This window comes from Equus caballus, chromosome 4 (genome assembly GCF_041296265.1).
Source record: "Equus caballus isolate H_3958 breed thoroughbred chromosome 4, TB-T2T, whole genome shotgun sequence".
In the NCBI taxonomy this organism is placed as follows: Eukaryota; Metazoa; Chordata; class Mammalia; order Perissodactyla; family Equidae; genus Equus; species Equus caballus.
Window position 1 is genome coordinate 84586667 of NC_091687.1, and position 11503 is coordinate 84598169.

At 37.8% G+C, this 11503-nt stretch overlaps 1 non-coding gene across 1 annotated transcript; it reads left to right on the forward strand.

Moving 5' to 3' along the window:
- Nucleotides 1-10863: 10863 nt before the first annotated feature.
- On the forward strand, nucleotides 10864-10970 carry LOC111773338 (U6 spliceosomal RNA). Its single transcript, XR_002807722.1, has one exon. It is a non-coding gene; the product is annotated as a U6 spliceosomal RNA (small nuclear RNA).
- The last annotated feature ends 533 nt before the right edge of the window (nucleotides 10971-11503 follow it).

An 11503-nucleotide genomic window follows, 5' to 3' on the forward strand; every position in this document is an offset into this window, starting at 1 on the left:
GATATATTTTAGTGTTGCTTATTGAAATTTTACTATGCAATTTCTTCTAAGATAGAAAAGACTCAGAATTACCAGAGGAGTTTTTAATTATTTTTCCAAAATAAAACTTGTGAACAAATCAAATATACAAAGACTTCCCCTGGAATGTGTTCAACTCTAGTCTCCCTAGTGGGATAGATGTAAAGAATGAAAGACTCCAGTTCACCTTTGGGAAGAAGCCGGAGGTTAATGCTGATGAGGCATGAATAGGACATTTCAAAATAAAAGTGCCGGCTCCCTGGGGCTCTCAATCAACATCCAATTTTTATGATTTCTGTATATTTTTTATGAATGTGTGTTCTCATACACAATAAATTCAAATATAAATTGTGCCATCTTTCACCTGTATGTGTTTATGTGTGTGCGTACACATATGTACCTATCCATTCTTAGAAAAAGAACAATTGTAAAATGTAAAATGCTAAGAGAGTTCTCTGATATCTCCCAAGAAAGTTAATCAGAAAGATAATGAGAGGAGACCAAAGCCTAGCTCCAGTCCAGTTTGCATAGGGCGAAAGCAAATGAAAACTGTAAATTAGTCTGCAGAAAAGCTCAGCTCTTTCCAACGCTTATGGCCATCTGCTTGAAATCTGAGAATGCCAAACCTGTCTCATGCCTTTAAGACATACCTTGAGTCCAGATCTTCTCTAATGCCTGAGTGCCTTGCATCAAGACTGGTCATCTAATTTGGCTAAAGCAGAGCACAGTCACAATTTCAAAACTATTAAATTTCCGTGATCAAAAACTTGGATTTCACTCTAGTCACAATTAAACTTGCCCTCCAAAAATGCATGCTCCTGACAAATGTCCACAGAAGCAATCAGAAATAAGAACTACCCCAATTTCCACGCACCCAATCTACCAAATTTACTCCCACTTCCTCCTGTTAAAGTGAATGAACTCTGCTGCTTCCTATCTGAGGTCACTCATTCTACTTGTGGACCAGACCCCAACCTCTCTTTTCTTCTTGAAGATTTGATTGTAACAATTATTCTCTCTCCTTCATAAATCAGTATTGTCTTCATTTTTACTGTTTATTCTCTTATACAAACATGGTTTTACATTTCCCGTTAGAAAAAAAAAAAGACCCCTATATTCCCTTCTAACTACTGCCCATTTCTTTGCCTCGTCTCCTAAAGAAACATTTTCACAAATACCTGCTCTTTTCACTTCCTCACATTTCTCATCTTGCATTGTCTCCTTGACTTTATCCAATCATCTTTCTTTCCTTCTAGACCCCTCATCCACTCTGGTGGGTGTCTCCTCATCTTGCCAATGATATTTAACACAGTTGATCACTCTGTCCATCTTAAAATACTTCTTTACATGACTGGCTTAACACCGTATTTCCCTAGTTTTCCTCCTACGCAACTGACCACGACCTCCTCGTCTCCTTTGCTGGATCTTCCTAATTTACCTGATCTCTAAGTATCAGAATAACACAGAGTCTTCATGTATCGTCTCTATCTGGACTCACTTTCTAGGTAACCTCATCTGGACCCATGATTTTAAATAACATCTATATACCAATGACTTCCAAATGTGTACCCCATGTCTCTTTTTAAGCTATAGATTGACATATTCAGTGGCCTTTTTGACACTCTATGCAATATGTCCAAATTAAAATTTTGCATTTCCCACCTACCTTCCAAATTTGCCCCTTTCCTAGTGTCTTCCACTTCATTAAACTACAATTCAGAAAACTATTCAGAAAAACAGAAGAATCATCCTTAACATCTGTCTTTCCTCAGTAGCTATACCGAATCCATCAGCAATTCCTATTGGTTCTACCTTTAAATATACCCAAATCCACCATTCACTACCACTTCCACTCCCACCTCTCTAGTCCAAGCCATCATAATCACTCATCTAGACGAGTTAACAGCCTCATTAAGTCTCTTTTACCAAGTCTTTACTCCTCTTGTTGTTTTTCATTCCATTCTCCACAAATATAAAAAGTGCATCAGATCATATCACCTACCTTAATGTCTTCCACTTGAATTAGAACAAAATCCAAAGTCCTTACCATGGCTAGGACCCTCTGCATGATCTGGCCTCTGCCTGTCTCTTTGACCTCATCCCATATGTCTTTCTCTAGTTTGTTCTTCTCTATCCACGTTGGTCTTGTTGTTGTTCCAGTGTTCTCATGATGGGGCATTTGCCTGTCTCTCTGCCTGAATACTTATTCCCCAGATGTTCACGTGGCTCACTTCATTTAGATAACTGTTTAGTACCACCTGCTCAAAGACCCTTTCTCTAAACAAATAGTCATAAAACACTGAGGTTTCAATTCTTTACATATGATACCTTATTTAAATCATATGACGTTGCTGAGATCCAATTTTCTCATTGTGTTATCTATTGCTGTGGAACAAATGTTATAGACTAAATGTTTGTGCCTCCCCAAAATTCCTGTGTTGAAGTCTTAACACCCAAGGTGATGGTATTAGGAGATAGGGACTTTGGGAGGTGATTAGGTCATGAGAGCACAGCCTTCAGGACTGTGATTACTGCCCTTGTGAAAGAGGCCCAGAGACATGCCTTGCCATCCATGAACCAGGAAGTGGGCTCTCACCAGACAATAGATTTTCTGGCACCTCGATCTTGGACTTCCCAGCCTCCAGAACTGTTAAAAATAAATTTTTGTTATTTATAAGCTACCTAGTTTAAGGTATTGTGTTCTAGCATCCCAGATTACTAAGACAAAAAATTAAGCCAAAATGTAGCAGATTAAAAAAATAAATATTTATTTCTATGAGTCACGAATCCAAGTGCAACTTAGGTGGGTGCCTCTGGCTCAGGATATTGCACAAGGCTATAATCAAAGTTAGGCCAGGGTGTAGACATATCAAGGCTCCACTGGGTGTACTTCCAAACCACTTACACGGCTGTTGGCAGGCCTTGGGTCCTCATTAGCCATTGACTGGAGATATTAGTTCCTGTTACATGGACCTCTCCATAGGGCAGCTGATAACATGCCAACCGGCTTCCATCAGAGCAAGCTAATGAGAGAGGAAAAAAGGGCATGCAAAATGGCAGCCATGTTCTCTTTGCCACCTAATCTTGAAAAGTGACAGTCCATCACTTTTGCCATATTCTGTCCTTTAGAAGTGAGTCATTAGGTCCAGCCCACACTCACGTAAGTCAAGAGGGAAGTGTGGATCATTGGAGGCCATCTTAACAGCTGCCTACCACACTCATGCATAAAGTGGAAATAATATTGCCTGCTACACAAGATGGTTGGTTATAAAAACATAGCATAAATATGTTCTCACTGACTTGTTTGCATATAACGTTTTAAATCTTTGTTGTAAATCATGGAAGTAATATATGTAAGACCAGCAGAATAGCTCTCTTGCAGATGAAAAAGATTTAAAGGGAATTTCTCAGGGCACAGACATTATAGTTAGAGTTATGAGCAGAATTCCAAAGATGAAATGCCATTCTGTGTCTTACCCACTTAGTTATGCTTTGATTTCTTACCCATAAGTGGTGCCAAGTAGTATTTTTTAATGCATCCTCCAACAAAATTCTAGATGCCAAGTATAATTACTCTAAATATTTAGAATCCTCATAGGGAAATAAATGTACTTCCAGTATTAAAAATATAATGAGTTTAGCTAGAGATTTTAATTCACAAAGTTAAAATAATCATAGGCTTTAGAACACATCTGAGGCCCAAAACACTTGCTGGGAGATTAAACTAACTTTAGGAAATTAATTAATCATATATTTTTATATAGAAAAATAGTTTATAGATGTTATTTTAAAAGAATGACCATTTCACTCCATAGAAATATTAAATATTAAATAACCATGACATTCTGGAAATAGAGGCATGGGCAAAGTTACTTTCCAAAAGTGCCTATAAGACTTAAGGGGCCAGAACTTAAAAGACTCACAAAACAATAACCTAAAGATCACAAATCTAGGACACGTTTTATTTACAATCCGCCACACTTTTCACTCTAGCACAAAATATTTCAATGAATATGTGGCAGCCTACAGTGTGCAAAATATATAAAATCATGCAGCAAAATGAATAGTAATAAAAAAGACAGGAGTATCCTGCTAACTAGAAACGCAAAATCTCATCAAACAGATAAGTTGTAAGCACATAAAATGGTATCTAAACGTAAGGCCAAATGTTCACTTGGGTAAGTCTTCCTACCCCTCAAGATCTATAAAAGATTAGCTTGAACCCTCCCCCCTATTCCTCATTCAGCGGGATTAATGTCTTCCTCTGAATTTCTGAAAATTCCCAGCCATTTTTCCCAGCTCTCTCTAGCTCTGATTTCTCCCCTCTTCTTAATCCTTTATCTTCTGTTCAGCTTCTGATGGCTAGTTGCTCCTTCATCGTCTCTGCTCAACTTTAACCTCAACACAGACCTCCATTGATTAAATTTGATTGCCGTGAAAACCACTGCCCTTGTGTGTGTAAGCAGGTGTCACTGAATATTTTGGAAGAAGAAATAAGTTTATATCACAACCACACAAATGACTAAAAACTCAGTCGTAGACATCTGCTGGGCCATTTCCATTGGTGGCCAGTCTCCCTAACCCATGTTGTGTGACTCTCTGCTTCTCTCTTCAGTATCCCCTCTCCAACACCCCCAATTTTGTTTCATTTTGTGTTTTTTTTGTCCATTAGTGACATTTATTCTCACAGTCTTGTATTCTCTTCCCAAGACATCAAAGCATTTCCTTAACTGTTTCCCTGAGCCAGAAATTCTGGTGCCAGTTGCTCAGATTTTTGCCCTTTCACATCATTTTCTGTATTGAGAATACTTTTATGCTTCAAAAGAAGAGAAGATCAAGAGGTTAGCCAGAGTAAGGTGATAAAGAAAAGCTTTAAATAGGTGGTAGCTCTTAAATTAAGTATTAAATAATTTGATAGGCTAAGAAAATGGTGGAAAGAGGGTGCGTTGGAACATTCCAAATGAAAATAGGGTGAGCATAATCCACACTGACATTTATCATTAAATCATTCATTATCATTAATCTTTCATTGTGGGTTTGTCTTCCCTGGCATGATCCCTGAGAACATTCTAGAAATGTCTTACTGTGTGATATTATTTGACTTTAATTCTTTCTTTATAACTAGTTTAGAAGATATTGGTCAGGGCCAGCTTGGTGGCACAGTGGTTAAGTACGCACGTTCTGCTTTAGCGGCCCGGGGTTTGCTGGTTTGGATCCTGGGTGCCGACCTACATACCACTTGTCAAGCCATGCTGTGGCAGGCATCCCACATACAAAGTAGAGGAAGATGGGCGTGGATGTTAGCTCAGGGCCAGTCTTCCTCAGCAAAAAGAGGAGAATTGGTGGCGGATGTTAGCTCAGGGCAAATCTTCCTCCAAAAAAAATTTTAAAAGATATTGGTCAAAATCTATAGGGAGAAGAGGTCATCTCGCAGACTTCACCTTGAATATTGGATTGATTTAGATGCAGATCTTAAGCAATTTGTACGCAGAAGTAAGTCATTAAGATGGAATATGGATCTACTTTAGCTTAGTGGGTGTTTTAGACCATTAACTCTTCCTTGTCTAGGACCAATTGCAATACAGCCCTGAATCGTGTAAGGGGATACTCACCTCAGGTAGATATGTGTTTGTTCCGTTTTTCCTATTCTTCAGCTAATTCAGATTGGTGAAGCAGCGTGTCATAAACACACTGCATGTTAAGTTGGGGTAAATCTCCTTCATTGCTGTCCAGTTCATTCATAGAGCCGTACACGGGCTCCGAGATGATCCTTCCTTCTCTTTAGTGACAGTAGTGGGTCAGAGCATAGACTTTGGAGCTAAACTTCCAGGGTTTGTAAACCTGGTTCCAGTTTTTACTACCTGTATTACTTTGGGAAAGTTACCCTTTCTGTGCTTCAGGTTTTTCATCTGTAAAATGAATACAGTAATAGCGGGACACAGGAGAGAAGAGTCTAAGCGGGCAGTTGGGAAACACCTTAAATCTGCGACCTTCGTGCTCGTTATACATTCCACTCCAGACATACGCTTTGAGTAATATGTAACCCCATGATCAATTTTTTGCCTTGACATCAATTTTTACAAATATGTTTTTCCATTTTGTCCTAAAATAATGAAATATTAGATTTAAATTTATTGTTTTCTGTTAATTCTAAACTCCAAATGCATACTTTTTGTCCAATTGCTTATGGTCATTTTCTAATTTAAGATTCACTTTCTTCAGCTATTTGTATAAATTAGTAATTAATTCTTAGACTTCAGCATGTGTAAGGATCACTTAGATTACTAACTAAAAATGCAGATTCCTGATCCTCACCCTGGTATTCTGAATCAAGAGCTGTGAAGTGCATCTCAGGGACTGTAATCACCACCGCGGGGGCTTCAGACCTAGGTGGTCCGTAAGACACCCTTTAAGCAGCACCGATCTTGTCCATTGATAAAAATGTTCAATAACAGTGATTTAGTTCTCACCCCCAAAGAGTACCATGAACACTGTCTCCTCAGACTGAAAATAATTCATAATTATGTCTAAAAATTTATTCAACCTTTAAAATGATAAGATTGGTGAAAAAATTTTGGAATTTTTGCTGGAGTTTCGGGGTGGTAAGACAAACTTAAGTATAGAGGTAAATACAAGAACGGAAGGCCTATATAGGCAGAGATTTTTATCTGTTTAATTGACTGCTGAATTCTTAGCACCAAGACCAGAGTTTGGCATCTGGTAGGTCTTGATATATAAGAATGTTAAATACAGTAGTAATCAATTACAGAAAAGAAAAGGTAAATTCTGAGGTTACTTTATTACAATTTTTTGAGATACTCAAGAGCCAAAGAAAACAAAAGTAAGTATAGAGTGTGTAAAATCAAGTAGCAAGGTGTTTAAAATTATGCTATCCTCTTAATATGTTAGTGAAGGAAAATATTAACGTCTAAGTTCTAATTAGCAGAAAGCTCCCACTGATTCTTCTATAGTATATCATCACACACACGGGAAAACAGTCTCCTTATTACTAGCAGAAACAGATTACTGGAATGTGCCTGAGAAAACTGAATTGCAAGCTAGATCAGACTCTTCTGGGAAAACTGAGTTTTAAGTTAGTTTGTACACTGAATGTATTCTTTGTCAAAATCTGATGTCATCCTTCAAGGGCAACTTTCCAGGGCCAAAGTCATTGTGTTCCCTCTTCACCTCCTGAAAATCTTTAAAGCGTGTAGTAGAGCGGAGACCTTAGGAAGAAGAATGCCTATCTCTTAAGAAAGTTTAAACCCATGGGGATAGAGATTTCATTTTATGGCAAAAATATCTGACTCTGACATTACCCTCTGTTCAGAAATTAGTTTATGAAGCAGACAATTGGCAATCTAAAATATTTCTCCACTAGTAACAACACTGTCGACATTTGGCAGGATAAATGTAAGCATTTAGACACATCAGCTACCCACAGAAAGAGGACTCTGCGTTACACAAATATCCTGGTAGAAACACATCATGTATGTGGCTGATTTCTACATTTTGACTGTGCTGTGTGTATTGTAAATGAATGTATTTTGCTCCAGTCCTTGTTCCTTTGACCTTTTAGAGTCTTAATGAGACTCCAAAAGCGGCAATCAAAAGCACAGTGTTCCATTTTGGAAGCACTCAGAAAGCAACGCACTTTGGCTAAATTTAGTTGTAGCATTCAGAATTTAAAAACATGCCCAGCCATCTTTCTAGGGGACATATAGTCACTCATTTTTTATTTAAATAAATTGGTCAAATAATAGTTGCTTCTTCTTAGTTCACTCATGTAAAAAAAAAGGGACAGGGGGTGGTTTGAGGGGAACCCCCTGTAAGGCTTTTTAATGGGTGCCGCTCAGGCGTACTCATTTGGTAGGACACCGAACAATGGAAAGTTTTGTGTTCATTTAAAACAATTCTGGCACAGAAAACACAAATTACAATTAAAATTGAGGCAACAAAATTAGAAACTGAAAACACTGAGACTTGTTCATGTTGAAGAAATATTGTCTGCTTTATCAAGAGTTATTTTGGCACAAACTTCAGAAAATAATTGAAAGTTAGAAAAAAAAAAAAAGGAGAATCAACCTTCAAAGATTGCATTTCCCAAACGATAATGGGAAATATTACATAGCTTTAGAATTCAAAAATTTGTTCATTTAAGCAAGAGCTCTGATTTTAAGGCATATGTTGTTTATGGTACTTCGGCAGAAATCTTTTTTCTGGGTAACATAATCGAAAAGAGCACACCAACCACAGAATTCAGCTCTTTGGCACTGCAAAGTTAAATTAAGTTCTAACTATGAAAAATAGCCAGATTAAGAGAGAGCAGATGCCTGTTGGGAGTTTGAGTATAACTCAAACTAGTATAATCTAGCTTTCTGCACTGGAAAGTCAGATTTAATGAGCAGCCTATTTTTGTTTTAATTTTATTTTATTGTGGCAAGAACACTTAACATGGATCGAGCCTCCAGCCTCTTAACAAATTTTTAATTGTACCATACCATACTGTCGATTAGAGGCGCAATGTTGGACAGCAGGTCTCTAGAACCTGTTCATCTTGCTTAATTGAACTTTTATGTCCATTGATTAGTAACTCCTCATTTCTTCCTCCCTCCAGTCCCTGGAAACCACCATTCCATGCTTTAATTCTATGAATTTGACTATTTTAGATACCACATATACGTGGAATGATGCAGTATTTGTGTTTCTGTGACTGACTTATTTCACTTAGCATAACAGCCTCAAGGTTCATTCACGTTCCAGCATATTGCAAAATTTCCTTCTTTTTTAAGGCCAAATACTATTCTATTGTATGTATATATCACATTTTCTTAAATAGATGAAAAGCAGTTCTCTCAGAATTTACAAAATTGTAAATGAAGAGACAAGCCAAGCTGGTGTGTCAGACAATGAGATTATCTGGACTTCAGTGCTGAGACACACTAGCCAGTAGTGTCCGAATCCAGTGGTAAGGAGGGAGTGAAAGGAAAGAGATGAGGAGGGTCATTCTCTGCTTCTCTCCTTCTGCCCATCTGCCCTCGTGGATCCAACCTTATCCATGGGGTAGTGTCTGTGGTTGGTCTGGCCTGCTGGGGAAGAAGCTCAGGGAAGAGAAGGGAAGGAGTGTGGGAAGGAAGGGAGCAAGAGAGGAACATGGAGAAGTCACTCAACCAGCTTCTTTGTTACCTGAGCAGATTGGTTGAGCTGAGATTAAAGCCACTTGCCAATACCCTCTGGCACTCCCCCCAACAAACATAAAATACATTGCCACTCGACCTCACATAACTCTACTTCTTCGTGTGTAAATCTAAAATTCCAACTGTCTGTAAACTTAGAAATTAAAAACAAAGTGGACCATACTCATGCATTATGTGCAATAATTACAAGAGCCGAAATCTAACCAGCATCAGATGTCTTCCAAAACTACGTTCTTCCCACCTAACTACAGCAGAGAGTTCCTGATAAACAACAGCAGTGGGAGCGTTGTCTGAGGAAAGCCCACAAAATAAAGTCTAAATAAAACAAACAGAAGCCTCACCAATGACTTACAAATAATTAAGGGCTTCCTGAATTAGATAGCGTCTGATAATAAAGCTCCACTAGGGCAAATTCTGGAAATAGATGTATCTCTGAGGACATAACAGGTGTTAGGGTCAGAATGTAGAGGCAGGAATATTTGTAGATAAGAGTAGAAACTGAGCCTTGAACAGTGTCTTCTGGCACAGCAGTTTTATTTCAAGAAACGTTCTAATTTCAAAGGCGTCATTTCAGAAGTCAGCAAATTGTGAACATGAATACAGGAAACTGCACCAAAGAACACTGATGAAATTTTTCCCCATCCCCACCAACCATAAATCTTGATTGCAACTATAGAGGAAATATTTGCTTGTAAAACACTTAGAGATAGTTGTGAGTCCAACTGAAAACCTTGATGAGGTAAGCCTCATGGTTCAGCATATTAATATTTACACAAGCAAAAATGATGCTCTAATAAGAGAAGGATGAGTTTGGGGAGACTGTGTAGGGCGATAAATTTAAAAAATTAAGGGCAGATGTGGACTGCTATCACTTCAAAATAGACTCAAGTGAGCACAGAGGTTAAGAACAAGGACTGTGGAGTCGGGCCGACCCAGGGCTGCCTCTTTCACCCACAGTTTACTGGTTACAAGACCTTAGTTAATTATACCTTTTCAAGTCTCACTTTTAAGTTTTATTATCTTTAAAATGAAAATAAGAGAATTACCTCATCACATTCTTAGATTAAGCTGGACAATACATGTACATGATTTAGCACAGTTCCTTGCATATGGTAAGAACACAATTAGTCTGGGTTTGAAGCATTTTTCAGTTGTTTCACAGAAAATTTAAAAAATATAGCAATAATCATTTTGGATCAGATAAGATGTTCTTATATTCTGCCTCTGAGTATAGAATGGAAAGGTATTTTATGGAAGAACATCATTCTCCATGCCTCAATATCCTGGTATGGAGCATTAGAGAACTGATCTAAACCTGTTTTGTTTTGTTTTTGCTTTTGTTTTTGTTTTTTGCTGAGGAAGATTAGCCCTGAGCTAACATTTGTGCCAATCTTCCTCCATTTTATATGTGGGTCACTGCCATAGCATGGCTGATAAGTGGCATAGGTCCCTGCCTAGGGTCTAAACCCATGAACGTGGGCCACAGAAGCAGATAGTGCCGAACTTAACCATCACACCACGGAGCTGGCCCCTTAAGCCTCTGTTTCAATTGTAATAATCAAATGGTTCTTCCTTGTCTTTCAGGGTCACAGTTTCTGTAATTTTTTCTTCTTTCTATAAATAAATGTTTTCTTTAAAATGTGTATTAGTGCTCACTTCAGCATCACACATACTAAAATTGGAACAATACAGAGAAAATTACCCTAACACCTGCTCAACAATGACATACAAATTCATGAAGCATTTCATATCTTTATGAAAAGAGTTCTGGTTATGGATGGTGATGATGGTTGGAAGACAATACGAACGTACTTAATACCACTGAACTGTGCGTTTAAAAGTGGCTAACATGGTAAATTTTATGTTGTATGTATTTTACTACAATACAAAAATTGGAAAAAAATCTGTGGATTAATACTGCTTCATTAAGGATCCTGAGCTCTTAAAATACTGGTCCTTTGTCAACAATTTTATATATTTGAATGATCACAGAATAGCTAAATTGCTGGCCCACTGTCACTCAGCCAAGCAGAGGCAAACACAGCATTAAAATTCTGAATATTGCAATCTGAAGACACTGGCTAGAGCAAGCTGGGTTTTGTTTATGTATTTATGCTGACTACATAACAGCTCAGAAGAATAACTATTTGTAGAATCACCTGCTATTACTGAATTTTCCACTATTGTGTTTTTTATACCTATAGAGAGACATGCAGGACGGAAGACAGTAATCAAAGCATAATTACGTTTCAGGTTGATACTCGAACAGCAATTTAAAACATTTTAAA